Genomic DNA, 18,830 nt, shown 5'->3' with positions numbered 1-18,830 from the left:
GCATAGAAGCACTGCTTGATCAGGGTCCGCAGTATTGTCAGGGACAACAGAATTTCATTTTTAATGTGTGCCGTTAAAAATGACAATAAAGGCTATCTTATCTTATCTTATCTTATCTTATCTTATCTTATCTCATCTCATCTCATCTCATCTCATCTCATCTCATCTCATCTCATCTCATCTCATCTCATCATATCATATCATATCATATTTATTTATTATTTATTTATTATTTATATTTCTACCCCACCCTTCTCCCTGCGGACTCAGGGCGGCTTACAGCCTTTTAAAAACAAATACATAAATACAAAAATACTAAAGTTAAAATGTTAATTAAAATGAAATATTATTAGGCCATTATTGTTTTTTAAAAATTATTATAAAACCAAGCTAAAAATAACCCTTAGGCCAGTCCTGCCAACTTAAATAGCCATGTCTTGAGGGCGCGGCGGAAGGAGGGGAGATCCGGGATCACCCGGATCTCTGGGGGTAGTTCATATCATCTCTTCTCCTCTCCTCTCCTCTCCTCTCCTCTCCTCCCCTCTCCTCTCCTCTCCTCTTTTCTCTTCTCTTTTCTTCCCTTCCCTTCCCTTCCCCCCTCCCCTCCCCTCCCCCCTCTCCTCTCCTCTCCTCTCCTTTCCTCTCCTCTCTCGCAATACTGAGAGTAATTAAGGAATGAATGACTATGATAATAATAATAATAATAATAATAATAATAATAATAATAATAATAATAATAATAATAATAGTAAAGTTGGAAGGGACCTTGGAGGTCATCTAGTCCAACCCCCTGCTCAGGCAGGAAACCCTATACCATCTCGGACAAATGGCTGTCCAGTCTCTTCTTAAAAACTTCCAGTGTTGGAGCATTCACCGCTTCTGGAGGCAGGTTGTTCCACTGGTTAATTGTTCTAACTGTCAGGAAGTTTCTCCTTAGTTCTAGGTTGCTTCTCTCTTTGGTTAGGGTTAGGGGTAGGGTTAGAAGGGCCACAATTGGTCCACAAAATGGAATGCAGATCATCTGAACACAAATTGTGATCCTAAAGAGAGAGATCCTTTCATTTAAATTACAGCTCTAAATTTCCAGCAATGAATTTAGGTTGTCATCCTTGTTATACAGTAAGGTGCCCTCTTTTTATTTTTGGCGATGCCTTCACATAGTTGGTGATGGGTTACTAGGCACCCGAACATGTGGTATAATTCTGTAGGACTCTTCTTACATTTGTCTCTGGAACTAAGACATAAGCAGTGCCCTCTCTCTCTGCCTTTCTATAGCAAAACTCTCTCACCTTTCACAAATAGCTTTTTAATTTCTTTTTAATTTCATTTCAAAGCCATTTTCTATGCAGCTTGAGATGATATTTAACAAGGTCCAACATTTCCTGCACTGAGTGGAAGTAATCGTGTAGTTATTTTTATTTTGGACTCTGTATTTTGTCTGCTGATGTCTTTTAAACTAGACTTTTCTTTCTTTTGCATGCTCATAATATAGCATGAATCAACCCTATAAAGCCCAGCTTTTATATTCTTTGGGAAAAATCAGTTTCTGGCAGGCTTCAGAACTAGCTCAGTGGGTAAATTACAGCTTGACCTTATTTAAGAAAAAAAATGATTGGGTTTCTGCTTTCATACAAAGAACCTATTAAATTTACCTTTAATATAGGAAGAATCTATTTAATATGGACAGCTGTAATGTGGTGGTGCTGTATTTTCTCTTTTCTACCAAATTATATCTTAATTTTTACCTTTGTGCAAGCAGTTGGTTGGCTTTAATTGGAACAAAAGGATGGTTTTAATTTTAAACATTTTTAAAATCACCGCTTAGACATAAATGGCATCATTTGGATGAAAACCTGGATTTATTTGTGTGTGTTTATTATGCTACCCAATCTTGGAAGGGTCTAGGTACCCAATAACGTTGTTGTAAAATAAAGAACAGCAATAAAAAGAAAGAGACGCAAAAAAATAAGAGGACTAATCAAAATTAAAAAATAAAAACAAGCAATCGTGTGCTTGCAACCCTCCAGCCAATCAAGCAGTCTATTCCTCCCCGCATGAGATGAAGCCCCACCAGATGGCAATCATGTTGGGATGGGACCTGGAAGGAATTGATCCTTTGATTGGTTGGATGGACAGATAAATATGGGATGGTGGTTTCTCAGATGATTGAATCTAGAGCCATGCAGAACTTTGAATGTGACAGTCAGCAGCACCTTGAATAACACCAGGAAACTGGCCTCAAGCAGTGAGGGCATCATGATATATCCATAGATATATCCCCTTATAGCTTGGGAAGCTGTGTTCTGTACCAGATGTAGCTTCTGAATGCTCTACAGGGGCAGGTCCTTGAAGAACAATGATAATGATGACAATGATGATGATGATGATGATGATGATGATGATGGTAATAATAATAATAATAATAATAATAATAATAATAATAATAATAATAATAATAATAATAATAGTTGGAAGGGATCTTGGAGGTCATCTAGTCCAACCCCCTGCTCAGGCAGGAAACCCTATACCATTTCAGACAAATGGCTGTCCAGTCTCTTCTTAAAGACTTCCAGTGTGGGAGCATTCACAGCTTCTGGAGGCAGGTTGTTCCACTGATTGATTGTTCTAACTGTCAGGAAATTTCTCCTTAGTTCTAGGTTGCTTCTCTCTTTGGTTAGTTTCCATCCGTAGCTTCTTGTCCTGTCTTCAGGTGCTTTGGAGAATAGCCTGACTCCCTCTTCTTTGTGGCAACCCTTGAGATATTGGAAGACTGCTATCATGTCCCCCTTCGTCCTTCTCTTCATTAAACAAGACATACCCGATTCCAGCAACCGTTCTTCATACGTTTTAGCCTCCAGAATGCATTACTGTAATCCAGTTAGGAAGTGACAAAGGAGTGAGTGGCTGTAAGAAGTCCCATGGATCATCCACAAGTGCAACCATGTACCCTGGCCTCTGACCTGACTACTAGGGATCTATCTAATTTGCTTAACAGAATAACAGAGTTGGAAGGGACCTTGGAGGTCTTCTAGTCCAACCTCCTGCTCAGGTAGGAAATCCTATACCATTTCAGACAAATAGTTGTCCAATCTCGTCTTAAAAATTTCCAGTGTTGGAGTACCCAGAATGTCTGGAGGCAAGTTGTCCACTGATTAATTGTTCTGTCACTGATTAATTGTCCTTAGTTCTAAGTTGCTTCTCTCTTTGATTAGTTTCCATCCATTATTTCTTGTCCTGGTGCTTTGGAGAATAGCTTGACTCGCTCTTCTTTGTGGCAACCCCTGAGATATTGGAACACTGCTATCATGTCACCCCTAGTCTTTCTTTTCATTAAACTAGACATACCCGATTCCAGCAACCGTTCTTCATACGTTTTATCCTCCAGTCCCCTAATCATCTTTGTTGCACTTGTTCTAGAATCTCAACATCTTTTTTACATTATGGCGACCAAAATCGGATGCAATATTCAAGTTTGGTCTTACCAAGGCTTTATACAGTGGTATTAACACTTCTAGATCTCTCTGGAAGTCCAGCACCACCCATTTTTCCTACACCTTGTCCTAGAAAGGAAAGGTTGGAGAAAAGTCCAAACTGATCTAGAACAGTCTGATCAAACAAGAGTTTCTTGAGCAGGGAGAGGATTTTTTCACTCAAGTATTGATTAATGCCCAAACTCAACCTCCTGTCATCTCATAGGAGGCTTTAGGTTTAACAAAGTAATGTAATAGACATTAGTTTGCAATAAAGGTGAAGCTAGAGGGGAAAAAATCTATATGTCCAACCAGCCAAGGCCCCTTAAATTGTGGGTTTACTCTATTAAACCTTCTCTTGGAAAGGTTAGAAAATTCTGAGAGATTGGATTTAAGATCTGAACATACTGGAATTCTTTTTAAATTTCTTTCAGAAAGATACTTTGCTTCATTGTTGGGTTCAACCATCCCTCACCAAACTGCATTTCCAGGAGCAACCTAAATGGATAAAACAAACAAACAAACAAATAAATAAATACATCATTGCGGATATCTTGCTAAACCATCCTTGATACCCTGGCTTTTGACAAACAAGAGGTGTTCTGTCTAGTTTTAAGGAGAACGGCTGCATGAATGCCCAAGAGAAGACATTTTTCCAAATTCTTTTTCTGTATTAAGACCGCTGACTTTGATGCTTCCAATCCATTATGATGATAAAACTAAGCTGGAATAGCCCCAAAATAAAGACTGATGGTGTTTATTCTCAGAGGCCCGGCATGTGCGTGGCATTGAAAATGTACAGCTTCTTCCGTGATATATTAATGTTCCCTCCACGGACAGCTTTTTTGGGGGGCCTGGAGAAATGAATGGTTGTGGATCTAACCTGCTTGAGTTCCTTGATAAAAGTCTATCTCAATTATCCCTTTTATGATGGAATTTAAACCAGATGGCAAGGCCCGCTTTCCTCCTCGGCCTGCAGCATTAGAACAGCACCCAAAGGAGTTTAAATCTTATGCGTCTGCTTTTTTGATTTATATCTCTATTCCATCTTCCCACCAAGTGGTGATCGAGAGAGATGACAAACAGTGACAATAAAGCACAATTAAAAAGCATTAAACTTAGGCAACTCAAATATGGATTAAATCATAAGAACATAAATTGGGGCGTTCTGGACAAGACCCAGTTACTTAGCCGTGCTAGCAACAGCACACAGGTAGTCCTCGACTTACAAACCCCACCCAGCCCCAAATTTCTGTTGCTAAGTGGGACAGTTGTTAAGTGGGCTTTGCTCCATTTTACGATCTTGCTTGCCACCCTTGTTAAGTGAAACACTGCAGTGGTTAAGTTAGTAACACGGTTGTTCAGTGAATCTGGTTTATAAATGGCTTGTCAGAAGTGGCAAAAGTTGATCACACGACCCCGGGACACTGCAACTGTCATGAATACGTGTCAGTTGCCAAGCATCTGAATTTTGATCACATGACCACGGGGATGCTGCCAGGGTTGTGTGAAAAATGCCCATAAGTCACTTTTTCTAGTGCCATTGTAACTTTGAATGGCCACTACATGAATGGTTGTAACCGGAAATGTGCCCCAAAAGTGACAAACTAAGTTTGGAATTGTTTTGCTGTCTTTTGCCATATGGGTAGCTCTTGACTGATAACTGTAATGGACCCTGCCCATTATGGTCATATGTCCCAAAAGTTGTAAATGCACTTCTGATTTTCAGCAAAATTGTCGTAAAACATCATCACATCACCAGGGGACACTGCAAACAGCCCTAAATAACAAGAGCAATAGCAAGAGCACTTAGACTTATATATCGCTTCACAGTGCTTAACAGCCCTCTTTAAGCCGTGTACAGAGTCAGCATCTTGCCCCGCCAACAATCTGGGTCCTCATTTTACTGACCTGGGAGGGATGGAAGGCTGAGTCAACCTTGAGCCGGTGAGGATCGAACTGCGGGCTGTGGGCTGAATCAGCCTGCAATGCTGCGTTCTAGCCACTGCGCCACCAGGGCTCTTTAAATGCAACCGTGTTGCTAAGCGCCCCAAATGTGGTCATCTGATTGCGGAGGGGTGATGGCCATTGGAACTGTGGAACCAGGTTGTAACTCTCTTGTTCCAGGTAAGTCGTAAGTTGAGGATTGCCTGTATTATACAAAACCTAGATGCTGATGATAATTTATTTTCCCTTTGAAAACAATAGCAAAAACATTGAAATGGCCTGATAGGTGTCAGAACTTTTCCTGTTGGCATACAGAAATGCTACCTCCTGCCCAGTCTTGCATTTTTTAGGCACCATGAAAGGAGATACAAAAAATAAGTGCAGCAATATAGATAATGTTGCTAGTCCTTGACTTACAATCATTCATTTAGCAACCATTCAAAGTTACAAAGCACTGAAAAAAGGGACTTGCAACCAGTCTTGCACTTGCAGCTTCCTCATGGTCTCATGGCCAAAATTTGGGTGCTTAACAGCCAGCATGAATTTATCATGGTTGCAGCATTCCGGGATCACGTGATCACCATTTCCAACCGTCTCAGTCTGCTTCCGACAAGCAAAACCAATGGGGAAGCTGGATTTGTTTAATGACCACGATTCACATAACAACTGCAGTGATCCGTTTAATAACCATGGCAAAACGGTAGTCAAATTGAGTGTGACCCACTTAACTATTGACTTGCTTAGCAATGGAAATTCTCATCCTAATTGTGGTTGTAAGACAAGGACTACCTGCACATCTAATTTACAGGTATTTCTGCCTTTAAATCAATTTCCTGGGAGACTAATGACTCCTTAACTGTAAACTTCTGATTCATTTGGGTACTAAGGCATACATGTGTTGAAAGAAAAATCTTCATCAGGGTCCAGTCCATGCCAAGAATAAATAAAATGGAGGCTGTTTGGAAAGAAGGTTCTTTATTGAGTTACAGAACCAGACAGAAATGTGGCTCTGACCACATGGAACTGGGAGTGGTGGGTTTTTATACCTTCTTGGGCTTTTGTGTTTGGAGTTGTTCCTATTCCTGTGGCATGAACTTTGATCTGAGGCTCAATGTGAGGTTCAGAATACCTTTTTGGTATTCTGATGGTGGTGGGTTAATCCTCCTAAAGGTCATATCTTTAGACTTTGGGTGTAGATGTAGATTTTTGGGGGTCTTTGTCTTTCTAATCCCATCAGCTCCAAGCTTCCTGGCTCCAGTCTTTCTGAATGGGATTACTAAGTCTGCATTTCTAAAAGCTGGTTTCTGCTTGGGGCAGGGAGAGGGGGGGTTGGTTTCTGGGGGCTGGTTTTGTCTAAGATTTTTTTTATTATTCCTTTGGGGAAATATAATATTCTGCCTTTTTTAATATTCCCCAAAATATTTCTTTCTCTGGGTATGTGTGTGCTATCTTCCTACACATGATACTGATTATCCAAGGAAAACATTCTAGTTTCCGATTATACAAGGGTATTCACCCGGTTGTGGTTTTAAAAAAGTCAACAGACATAAAAAATAGAGCTTCAATCACACTATCGCAACTACGGTCTTGACATATTTTACCATATCCTGCACACACTCCTGTGATTGTGATTAACCGTCTCCCACCAAGTCACAAAATGATTGTGTTTGGAGAACATGATAAGACAAGCCACAATATGGTGTAGCATGTCATTTGAATATCATTGATATCAGGCAATAAATAATCCCATTTGTTGGGCTGTGCAAAGAATTCTGTCTATTTTTTTTTCTGAATTTCCCCTCATTCAGTTTCATTGGATGGCCCACCCAGCCTTCTTGTGTTAAGGAGCGAGAGAAATGTTTGTTTAGCATGTATAATTTTATACCATATGTAATAATATTCTCCCTCCTTCTATATAAAAAAGGAGTAGGGATTTTATCACACAGCCACCATCTAGATTTTTTTTTTATATCCTTCCCCTTGGGCAATTCTGTCCTGTGCCAGCTTGGGAGAAATTTAAGGGCAATGAAGTGAAAGCAATAGGGACAAAGCATCACAGGTAGTCCTCGACTTACAACAGTTCATATAGTGACCGTCTGAAGTTACAACAGCACTGACAAAAGTGACTTATGACCATTTCACACTTACGACCCTTGCAGCATCCCCATAGCCACGTGATCAAAATTCAGATGCTTGACAATTGTCTCATAGTTATGAGGGTTGCAGTGTCCCAAGGTCATTTGACAAGCAAAGGCAATGGGGAAGCCAAATTCACTTAACAACCGTGTTGCTAACTTAACAACTGCAGTGATTTATTTAACAACTGGGGTAAGAAAAGTCGTAAAATGGGGAAAAATTCACTTAACAACTTTCTCACTTAGTAAAAGAAATTTTTGGGCTCAATTGTGGTCATAAGTCAAGGAGTACCTGTAGTTTGTACCCAGATACAGTACTGATTGGGTTCACTGTGCTATCATGTGATTTGAGTCCCTTCCACTTCTGCAATTCTGTAATTCTGTTTGCACAAGCCCAGCCATTGTGGGCTGTGTAACATGGTTGTGTCTTATTCAACATATCATGTTTATAACAATGTAGCATGAACTAAACTGCAGTTGGACTTACTTTTAATAAAGAGACCTTGGAGTTTTTGCAAGATAAACAGAATAGAATAGAGCTGGAAGGGACCTTGGAGGTCTTCTAGTCCAGCCCTCCGCTTTAGCAGGAGAACCTATGCCATCTTAGGCAAGTGACTGTCTAGCTTCTTCTTAAAAATCTCCAATGATAGAGCTCCCACAATTTCTGGAGGCAAACTGTTCCACTGGTTAATTGTCCGCACTGTCAAGAGGTTTCTCCTTAATTCAAGGTTGCTTCTCTCTTCAATCAGTTTCCAACCATGTTTTCTTCTCCTTCCCTCTGGTGCTTTAGAGAATAACATGACCCCCTCAGCTTTGTGGCAGCCCCTCAAATACTGGAATACTGCTATCATGTCTCTCCTATTTCTTCTTTTCTTTAGACTAGCCAAACCCAAGTCCCAAGAACTAGCTGTTCTTCGTATGTTTTAGTCTCCAGGCCCCTGATCATCTTAATTCCTCTTCTCTGAATTTTTTCCAAACTCTCAACATCTTTTTTGTGATATGGTGACCAAAATTGGCTGCAGTATTCCAGGTGTGGTCTTACTAGGGTTTTATAAAGCGGTACTAATACTTCACGTGATTTTGATTCTATGCCTCTGTTTATACAACCCGGGATTGTATTTGCTTTTTCGTCTGCTGCTGCACACAGCTGGCTCATGGTTAAGTGACAAGGGTAACCCATTTTAGCTACTCTCTTTGTCCCTTCCTATCTAGCCTTGGGTGGCGTGACCAAAGGCACAGGATTGACATGTTTACATTTTGTTTGTCTTCACTTTATTGGCAAGGATATTTAAGGCACATTTCAGTCCAGTCAGAGGTAGGGAGGGTTTGAGGGTTATGGATAGTGTCATAGTTTCCTTTTGCAAGGTTTGAGATATCCAGGTTGTCCCTAAAATAAAAGAAAGACACAAAAGAGTCCATTCATCCTGGAGACAAATAGCTTGGAGTAACCCAACTAGTTTTCTTTAGCAAGCACAGAATATCTCTTGGTACCATCTAGTGATTTCTGCAGCACAGCCAATAAATGGGTTTTGCCGAAATCGGTTCCTCAATTGACCAATCAAGAGATCATGCAGTGGTTCCTTCTTATTCTCTAGGACAGGGCTGCAGAATCTCAGAATCTCAGAATCATGGAGTTGGAAGGGACCTTAGAGGTCCTCCAGTGCAACCCCCTGCCCAGGGCAGGAGTCTTATATCATTCTGGCAAACGGTTGTTCAATCTTATCTTGAAAACCTCCAGCAACAGAACACCCACAACTCCAGGAGACAAGTGTTCTATTGATCCATTGTTTTCACTGTGACGAAATTTCTCCTTAGTTCCAGGTTAGATCTCTCCTTGATTAGTTTCCATCCATTGCTTCTTATCCTACCCTCTGGGGCTTTGGAGAATAAGTCAAGCCTGCTTTCTCTGTGACAGCCCTTCAAGTACTGGAAGACAACTACAATGTCACCCCTAGTCCTCTTCATTAGGCTAGCTAGACATATCTAGTTCCCTTAACCCAGACATATCAAACACAAGGCCCGGGGGCCGGATGCGGCCCGCAAAGTGGTTTCATGTGGCCTGCGAAGCCATCCTGGAAACAGTGAGGGAACGGCCCCCACTGCCTTGGCCCTGGCCCAGGCCAGCCAGGAGCCAATGTATAATTTTGTGGTGGCCATCTATGCTGAAACGCATTCAGTCTTAGCTCCATAAGCCCCCCCCCCCNTTCCTGTTGGCATACAGAAATGCTACCTCCTGCCCAGTCTTGCATTTTTTAGGCACCATGAAAGGAGATACAAAAAATAAGTGCAGCAATATAGATAATGTTGCTAGTCCTTGACTTACAATCATTCATTTAGCAACCATTCAAAGTTACAAAGCACTGAAAAAAGGGACTTGCAACCAGTCTTGCACTTGCAGCTTCCCCATGGTCTCATGGCCAAAATTTGGGTGCTTAACAGCCAGCATGAATTTATCATGGTTGCAGCATTCCGGGATCACGTGATCACCATTTCCAACCGTCTCAGTCTGCTTCCGACAAGCAAAACCAATGGGGAAGCTGGATTTGTTTAATGACCACGATTCACATAACAACTGCAGTGATCCGTTTAATAACCATGGCAAAACGGTAGTCAAATTGAGTGTGACCCACTTAACAACTGACTTGCTTAGCAATGGAAATTCTCATCCTAATTGTGGTTGTAAGACAAGGACTACCTGCACATCTAATTTACAGGTATTTCTGCCTTTAAATCAATTTCCTGGGAGACTAATGACTCCTTAACTGTAAACTTCTGATTCATTTGGGTACTAAGGCATACATGTGTTGAAAGAAAAATCTTCATCAGGGTCCAGTCCATGCCAAGAATAAATAAAATGGAGGCTGTTTGGAAAGAAGGTTCTTTATTGAGTTGCAGAACCAGACAGAAATGTGGCTCTGACCACATGGAACTGGGAGTGGTGGGTTTTTATACCTTCTTGGGCTTTTGTGTTTGGAGTTGTTCCTATTCCTGTGGCATGAACTTTGATCTGAGGCTCAATGTGAGGTTCAGAATACCTTTTTGGTATTCTGATGGTGGTGGGTTAATCCTCCTAAAGGTCATATCTTTAGACTTTGGGTGTAGATGTAGATTTTTGGGGGTCTTTGTCTTTCTAATCCCATCAGCTCCAAGCTTCCTGGCTCCAGTCTTTCTGAATGGGATTACTAAGTCTGCATTTCTAAAAGCTGGTTTCTGCTTGGGGCAGGGAGAGGGGGGGTTGGTTTCTGGGGGCTGGTTTTGTCTAAGATTTTTTTATTATTCCTTTGGGGAAATATAATATTCTGCCTTTTTTAATATTCCCCAAAATATTTCTTTCTCTGGGTATGTGTGTGCTGTCTTCCTACACATGATACTGATTATCCAAGGAAAACATTCTAGTTTCCGATTATACAAGGGTGTTCACCCGGTTGTGGTTTTAAAAAAGTCAACAGACATAAAAAATAGAGCTTCAATCACACTATCGCAACTACGGTCTTGACATATTTTACCATATCCTGCACACACTCCTGTGATTGTGATTAACCGTCTCCCACCAAGTCACAAAATGATTGTGTTTGGAGAACATGATAAGACAAGCCACAATATGGTGTAGCATGTCATTTGAATATCATTGATATCAGGCAATAAATAATCCCATTTGTTGGGCTGTGCAAAGAATTCTATTTTTTTTTTCTGAATTTCCCCTCATTCAGTTTCATTGGATGGCCCACCCAGCCTTCTTGTGTTAAGGAGCAAGAGAAATGTTTGTTTAGCATGTATAATTTTATACCATATGTAATAATATTCTCCCTCCTTCTATATAAAAAAGGAGTAGGGATTTTATCACACAGCCACCATCTAGATTTTTTTTTTTATATCCTTCCCCTTGGGCAATTCTGTCCTGTGCCAGCTTGGGAGAAATTTAAGGGCAATGAAATGAAAGCAATAGGAACAAAGCATCACTGATAGTCCTCGGCTTACAACAGTTCATATAGTGACCGTCTGAAGTTACAACAGCACTGAAAAAAGTGACTTATGACCATTTCACACTTATGACCCTTGCAGCATCCCCATAGCCACGTGATCAAAATTCAGATGCTTGACAATTGTCTCATAGTTATGAGGCTTGCAGTATCCCAAGGTCATTTGGCAAGCAAAGGCAATGGGGAAGCCAAATTCACTTAACAACCGTGTTGCTAACTTAACAACTGCAGTGATTTATTTAACAACTGAGGTAAGAAAGGTCGTAAAATGGGGCAAAATTCACTTAACAACTGTCTCACTTAGTAAAAGAAATTTTTGGGCTCAGTTGTGGTCATAAGTCAAGGAGTACCTGTAGTTTGTACCCAGATACAGTGCTGATTGGGTTCACTGTGCCATCATGTGATTTGAGTCCCTTCCAATTCTGCAATTCTGTAATTCTGTTTGCACAAGCCCAGCCATTGTGGGCTGTGTAACATGGTTGTGTCTCATTCAACATATCATGTTTATAACAATGTAGCATGAACTATACTGCAGTTGGACTTACTTTTAATAAAGAGACCTTGGAGTTCTTGCAAGATAAATAGAATAGAATAGAGCTGGAAGGGACCTTGGAGGTCTTCTAGTCCAGCCCTCCGCTTAAGCAGGAGAACCTATGCCATCTTAGGCAAGTGACTGTCTAGCTTCTTCTTAAAAATCTCCAATGATGGAGCTCCCACAATTTCTGGAGGCAAGCTGTTCCACTGGTTAATTGTCCGCACTGTCAAGAAGTTTCTCCTTAATTCAAGGTTGCTTCTCTCTTCAATCAGTTTCCAACCATTTTTTCTTCTCCTTCCCTCTGGTGCTTTAGAGAATAACATGACCCCCTCATCTTTGTGGCAGCCCCTCAAATACTGGAATACTGCTATCGTGTCTCTCCTATTTCTTCTTTTCTTTAGACTAGCCAAACCCAAGTCCCATAGCTGTTCTTCCTATGTTTTAGTCTCCTGATCATCTTAGTTCTTCTCTGAATTTTTTCCAAACTCTCAACATCTTTTTTGTGATATGGTGACCAAAATTGGTTGCAATATTCCAGGTGTGGTCTTACTAGGGTTTTATAAAGCGGTACTAATACTTCACATGATTTTGATTCTATGCCTCTGTTTATACAACCCGGGATTGTATTTGCTTTTTCGTCTGCTGCTGCACACAGCTGGCTCATGGTTAAGTGACAAGGGTAACCCGTTTTAGCTGCTCTCTTTGCCCCTTCCTATCTAGCCTTGGGTGGCGTGACCAAAGGCACAGGATTGGCATGTTTACATTTTGTTTGTCTTCACTTTATTGGCAAGGATATTTAAGGCACATTTCAGTCCAGTCAGAGGTAGGGAGGGTTTGAGGGTTATGGATAGTGTCATAGTTTCCTTTTGCAAGGTTTGAGATATCCAGGTTGTCCCTAAAATAAAAGAAAGACACAAAAGAGTCCATTCATCCTGGAGACAAATAGCTTGGAGTAACCAAACTAGTTTTCTTTAGCAAGCACAGAATATCTCTTGGTACCATCTAGTGATTTCTGCAGCACAGCCAATAAATGGGTTTTGCCGAAATCGGTTCCTCAATTGACCAATCAAGAGATCATGCAGTGGTTCCTTCTTATCCTCTAGGACAGGGCTGCAGAATCTCAGAATCTCAGAATCATGGAGTTGGAAGGGACCTTAGAGGTCTTCCAGTGCAACCCCCTGCCCAGGGCAGGAGTCTTATATCATTCTGGCAAACGGTTGTCCAATCTTATCTTGAAAACCTCCAGCAACAGAACACCCACAACTCCAGGAGACAAGTGTTCTATTGATCCATTGTTTTCACTGTGATGAAATTTCTCCTTAGTTCCAGGTTAGATCTCTCCTTGATTAGTTCCCATCCATTGCTTCTTATCCTACCCTCTGGGGCTTTGGAGAATAAGTCAAGCCTGCTTTCTCTGTGACAGTTCTTCAAGTACTGGAAGACAACTACAATGTCACCCCTAGTCCTTCTCTTCATTAGGCTAGCTAGACATATCTAGTTCCCTTAACCCAGACATATCAAACACAAGGCCCGGGGGCCGGATGCGGCCCGCAAAGTGGTTTCGTGTGGCCTGCGAAGCCATCCTGGAAACAGTGAGGGAACGGCCCCCACTGCCTTGGCCCTGGCCCAGGCCAGCCAGGAGCCAATGTATAATTTTGTGGTGGCCATTTATGCTGAAATGCATTCAGTCTTAGCTCCATAAGCCCCCCCCCCCTGCATGGCCTGAGAGGAACAGTGAGGCCCCTCCAGTGGACCATGCCTTGGCACTTGCCCTGGTCCCACCCCCTTCTGCCAGATACCCTCAGATCTATCCCACTCCTGCCCAGGCCCCCACAGGTACCCTTGACGCGAATGATGTAGAGCTGGCCACACCCATCCAGTAGGCCACACCCACTCCATTCACACCCACCAGTAGGCTGCACCCACCCTGGCCACACCCACCCGGCCCCCTGAGGGCAACCGCAATGCTGATACGGCCCTCAATGAAATTGAGTTTGACACCCCTGCCTTAACCATTCATCATACAATTTAATTTCCACGCACTTTATCATCTTTGTTGCTCTTCTCTGCACTCTTTCCAGGGTCTCCACGTCTTTTTTGTATCGTGGTGACCAAAACTGGATGCAGTATCCCAAATGTGGTCTCATTCGTGCAGTATAGAGTGGTACTATCACTTCTTTAATGCCTCTGTTGATACCTCTTTGTGCAGGAACCCAGTGGGGGATTCTGAGGAGGAGGGGAAGCTCATGAAAGGGACGCTCTAGGATTCCAACTCATTGGTCTCAATGAGTGGTGAGCAAGGAAAAGATTATACCGATACGGTTTGACCAGGGGTGCAGGCTTTAAGAGCTTTGTGCTTTGGTAAAAGAGCTGTCTAATCAGTTTAAATTGCCCCCATTAATAAGCCTCTCTCTGTACAAATCACTGAGTGTTCAGGGTGAAACACAGTGACTAAGCACTATTGTAGAATTTTAATTTGTAAGCCGGAGGCATAATGGAGAAATTTGCTTGGTTCCCATCCTTCCCCCAAGTTTCAAAGGCTGTCTCAACGCGACTGTGCCTTGCCCTGTGCGATCCTCAGGGCAGGCTACTGCGTTCTGCATGTGAAGGGCGGTGGGGGCTCTTCCTGGTGATGCTATGCAAATGACAACTCAAAATTGCTGGTGTTTATTGACTGACCTTGGATACTTGATTGGTTTGTTTACTTTCCCTTTTGCTAATGAAAAGCTTCCAGGCGGATTTTATGTTGTCTGTGGATCCCCAATCCTTTAGGCTAGATAGAAGATGGTTGAGTTCCCATATAGAAAAATGCGCAGGGGGAGTGAAGGGTTAGATGGTGGCAGAGGGAATGCAACTTCCAGCAATGGAATCAGACAAATTGCTGTCCTACAGTGGGGGTTATTGGGAGGGGGAGGGGAGAGGGAGAATGGCGGCTATCTGGAAATTCCCCTGTGCAGGAATGTAAGGCTGGAACTATAGATAAACCCAAACATAGAATCATAGGGCTGGAAGGGACTTCAGAGGTCTTCTAGTCCAACCTCCTGCTCAAGGCAGGAAACCTTTATACCATCAACCAGTCAAAAGGCTTGTTGAAGGAAAAGTCTTCATCATGGTTCAGTCCAAGCCGGGAATAAACAACATGGCGACTGCTTTAGAAAGAAGGTTGCAATTTATTGAAGAGGAGAGCCAGACAGGAAGGTAGCTCTGGAAGAAAAGAGAGCAAGCACATGTAGGGAGTGGGTTTTTATACCCTCTGGAGCCTTTTGTTTGGAGTTGTTCCTGTGGCATGAACTTTGACCCGAGTCTGAGTGTGCCCTTTGGCATCTGTGGGTTAATCCTATTATGTCCTGTCTTAGAGTTTGGGTGGGGTATGTAGATTTTAGGTGTCTTTGTCTTCCTAAGCTTCTAGCTGGGGGCCTCCAACCTTCCTGGAATATTTACATCTGCATTTTTATAGAGCTGGTTTCTGCTTGGGAGAGGGAGACTTGGGACTATTAAGAAAACTGGGCATGCTTTTCTGCCTCTTTAAGATCCTTTGATAAAATATATTTTTCTGCTCTTTTAATATTTCCTTCTCTGGGGGGCTGACTTCCCACAGGCTGTTCAGTCTATATTTGAAAATCTCCAGCGATACGGCATGTACAACTCCAGGAGAAAAGCAACTCCACGGTTTTGTTGTTCTCATTGTCAGGAAATTTCTCCTAGAAAGCAGAAGACTGTGAGTTCTAGTCCCACCTTAATCATGAAAGCCATCTGGGTGACCTTGGGCCAGTCATTCTGTTTCAGCCCAACTCACCGCTCAGAAACTTAACAACCTTCAGTGTTGGAGCACCCACAACTTCTGGAGGCAGGTAGTTCCACTGATTAATTGTTTTAATTGTCAGGAAATTTCTCCTTAATTCTAGGTTGCTTCTCTTCTTGTTTAATTTCCATCCATTGTTTCTTGTCCTGCCTTCAGGTGCTTTGGAGAATAGGTTGAGACCCTCTTCTTTGGGGCAGCTCCTTAGATATTGGAACATGTCACCCCTAGGCCTTCTTTTCATTAAACTGGACATACCCAATTCCTGCGACCATTCTCACCTTGAGTTATTTGTAAAAATAATAAAGGCGGGATATAAATAAATAAAAATAATCCTCTCAGCTTACATCACACTCACTAGATTCAGCACTAGAATGCTAAGTTTTGGTTTGCTTAACTATGTTTTACTGAGTAAGCAACATTTGCCAGAATTTGTTAAATACTGTACACTAAGCTGGGCCGGGCAATTCATAGATCCTATTTTGCATTTTAAAAAGCCCGCCAGAACCTCCCTCTAAAATTTGGTGCAAAGTCACCAAGTTTGAGAGGGGCAAACTTTTTTCTCTCTTTTTTTTAAATTAAAACAAACAAATCCCGTTTTATAAGAAAGGGCAGGCTAAAAGTTACTTTTGTACTTTTTATCTGCTCCAGCAAGCTGGTTAGGGAATTCTGGGAGTTGAAGACCACACATCTTCAAGCTGCCAACGTTGGGAAACACTGCTGTAGTGAATCCCACAATTTGGGAAGACATTTCCTCTGAATCAAGGTGGAGATTGCCTTCAGGGTGAAAAGGAAGGGGGGAAGAGCACCCGTTTTTATGAAGATGCATTTCTTTCATATTGTGATATGAAGTTAAGGAGGAAAAAAAAAAGTTCATTCCCCGTAGTAAGAAGATGTGTAGCTGTAATTTAGATGTAAACACAATTAAATTACCGAGAGAAGCCTTTTTTTCCCTTTTCTGGGAGAGTTCAGATGGCAGTCACTGCCATTTGAAAAGCGCAAAGCTCCATCAAGATGCTAGGGCACTGCTTTCTTGGAATAAAAAAAAAGACACATACATGAATATAAAATAATCGAAGGCCGTTGTCATGTCAAAATCAAGCATAAAAAAATGAATCAATAATTTATTAAAATAGGTTGAAATCTGTTCCCTAAGAATTAATTTAAACCTTTCTCCGTTTTTTTTCCTTTTCTTGTGTTTTAAATCTTTTCTCTCCGCTGCTACTCCCGTACTCTGAAAATGCTGCAAGCTGACAGGACCTTGTCACGGGGTTTATTTTATTTATTTAGTTATGCAATTTATCTATCGCCTCCATCCTTGTGAGCTGTTGGTGTAAATCACAGACTGATGTACTCCTGTGTGTCTCTTGATATTTCCTCTAGGTGTTGTTTCTGAAAAAGCTTCTCTCACTTTTATTTCGTTTCATTTGGAAAGTACTTGGCTACCTCAGGCTGCTATTAGAAACGCCGTTTGTTTGTTTTTTTAAATTTAACTATTGAATCCCTCCATCCTTCGAGCACTCAAAGTAAGATAGAAAACTCAGATAAACAAACCATGAAAGAGAATGAAGCAAATATAATTAATTAAAAGCTAGAATGCCTGTCCTCCCCCTCACAAAGTCTTAAGTGTGGCATGAATGGAGCTAGCTGGAACTTTCTGGAACTATGAGTAATGTTTCTTTCTTCTGAATAGGCCCTGTTGAGTACAAATAGACCTCAATTTGCAACCAGTTGCTTTGCAAACCGTTTGAATTTACGACAGACCTCCAAAAAAACCTACTTACCACCCTGATTCAAAGTTACAACTGGTCAGTACTTGCGGTATTTATAGTCATTTGACTACGATTTATGACTTTTTTTTCTGGAAACTGGCATTTACTTCCTGTTTCCAGCAAAAAAAACACCCCACAGTGAATAATGGTTCACTTAATGTCCATAGTGTTTGCTTAATGTCTACAGTGTACATTTTAGATTGCTCAGATTGCCCGAGAATTTGTTGATAAATTTCAACAGAGGAATTATTGACCTCAATAACTGTCTGGTTTGGCACAGCAACCAAACAGGACAGGCACAGACTTCAACGGATAGTTAGGACTGCAGAAACAACAATTGCAACCAGCCTGCCTTCCATGAGCCAGAAAAAGGGCTGAGAAAATATCTGCAGATCCCTCACATATTGGACACAAACTGTTTCAACTGCTCCCCTCGGGACCCCGCTATAGGGCATTGAGTGTCAAAACAACTAGACACAGGGTCAGTTTTTCCCCCAGATGCCATCGCTCTGCTAAACACCTAACTCCCACAGCATTGTTTTATGCCTGAAGATATTTGCCCATGTAGTATGGCTGAATTACTATTATTCTTCTCATCTTCTCATCTTTCTCATCTTCGCATATTTTCTATTGCCTTCTCCTATTGGTATCTCATGATTTATGATTTGTATGTACACTGAGAACTTATGTACCAGAGATAAATTCCTTGTGTGTGTCCAATCATACTTGGCCAATAAAGAATTCTATTCTATTCTATTCTATTCTATTCTATTCTATTCCATTCCATTCTACCCTACCCTACCCTACCCTACCCTACCCTACCCTACTCTATTCTCCACTTCGTTCACTTCTGCAAAAAAACCATCATAAAAATGGTCACAGACATGTGTTGCCCACTTAATGACTGTCACAACTTATGATTTTAATTTCAGGGTTAATTATGGTTGTACTTCTAGAACTACCTGGATTCATTTCTCTAGTATGAAAGCATATAATACAAGGTTTCTGTGGATGATCACTTTTATACAACAATTTGTATCACAATCCTATAACCATTTTGCAAGATGTGGAATCCTGTCCCTACAGACTTTATTTTTCTTTTATATATTTATATTTGCATTCTTTGTATGCAAGATTCTTGGTGGCTCACAACAATGAAAGCAAAAGATTACAAGTGTAAGTTCATTAAAAT

This window comes from Protobothrops mucrosquamatus, unplaced genomic scaffold (assembly GCF_001527695.2).
Source record: "Protobothrops mucrosquamatus isolate PMUCROS unplaced genomic scaffold, P.Mucros_1.0 scaffold_59, whole genome shotgun sequence".
Classification (NCBI taxonomy): Eukaryota; Metazoa; Chordata; class Lepidosauria; order Squamata; family Viperidae; genus Protobothrops; species Protobothrops mucrosquamatus.
The sequence above is the reverse complement of the archived record's forward strand: the minus strand, read 5'-3'. Positions refer to the sequence as shown.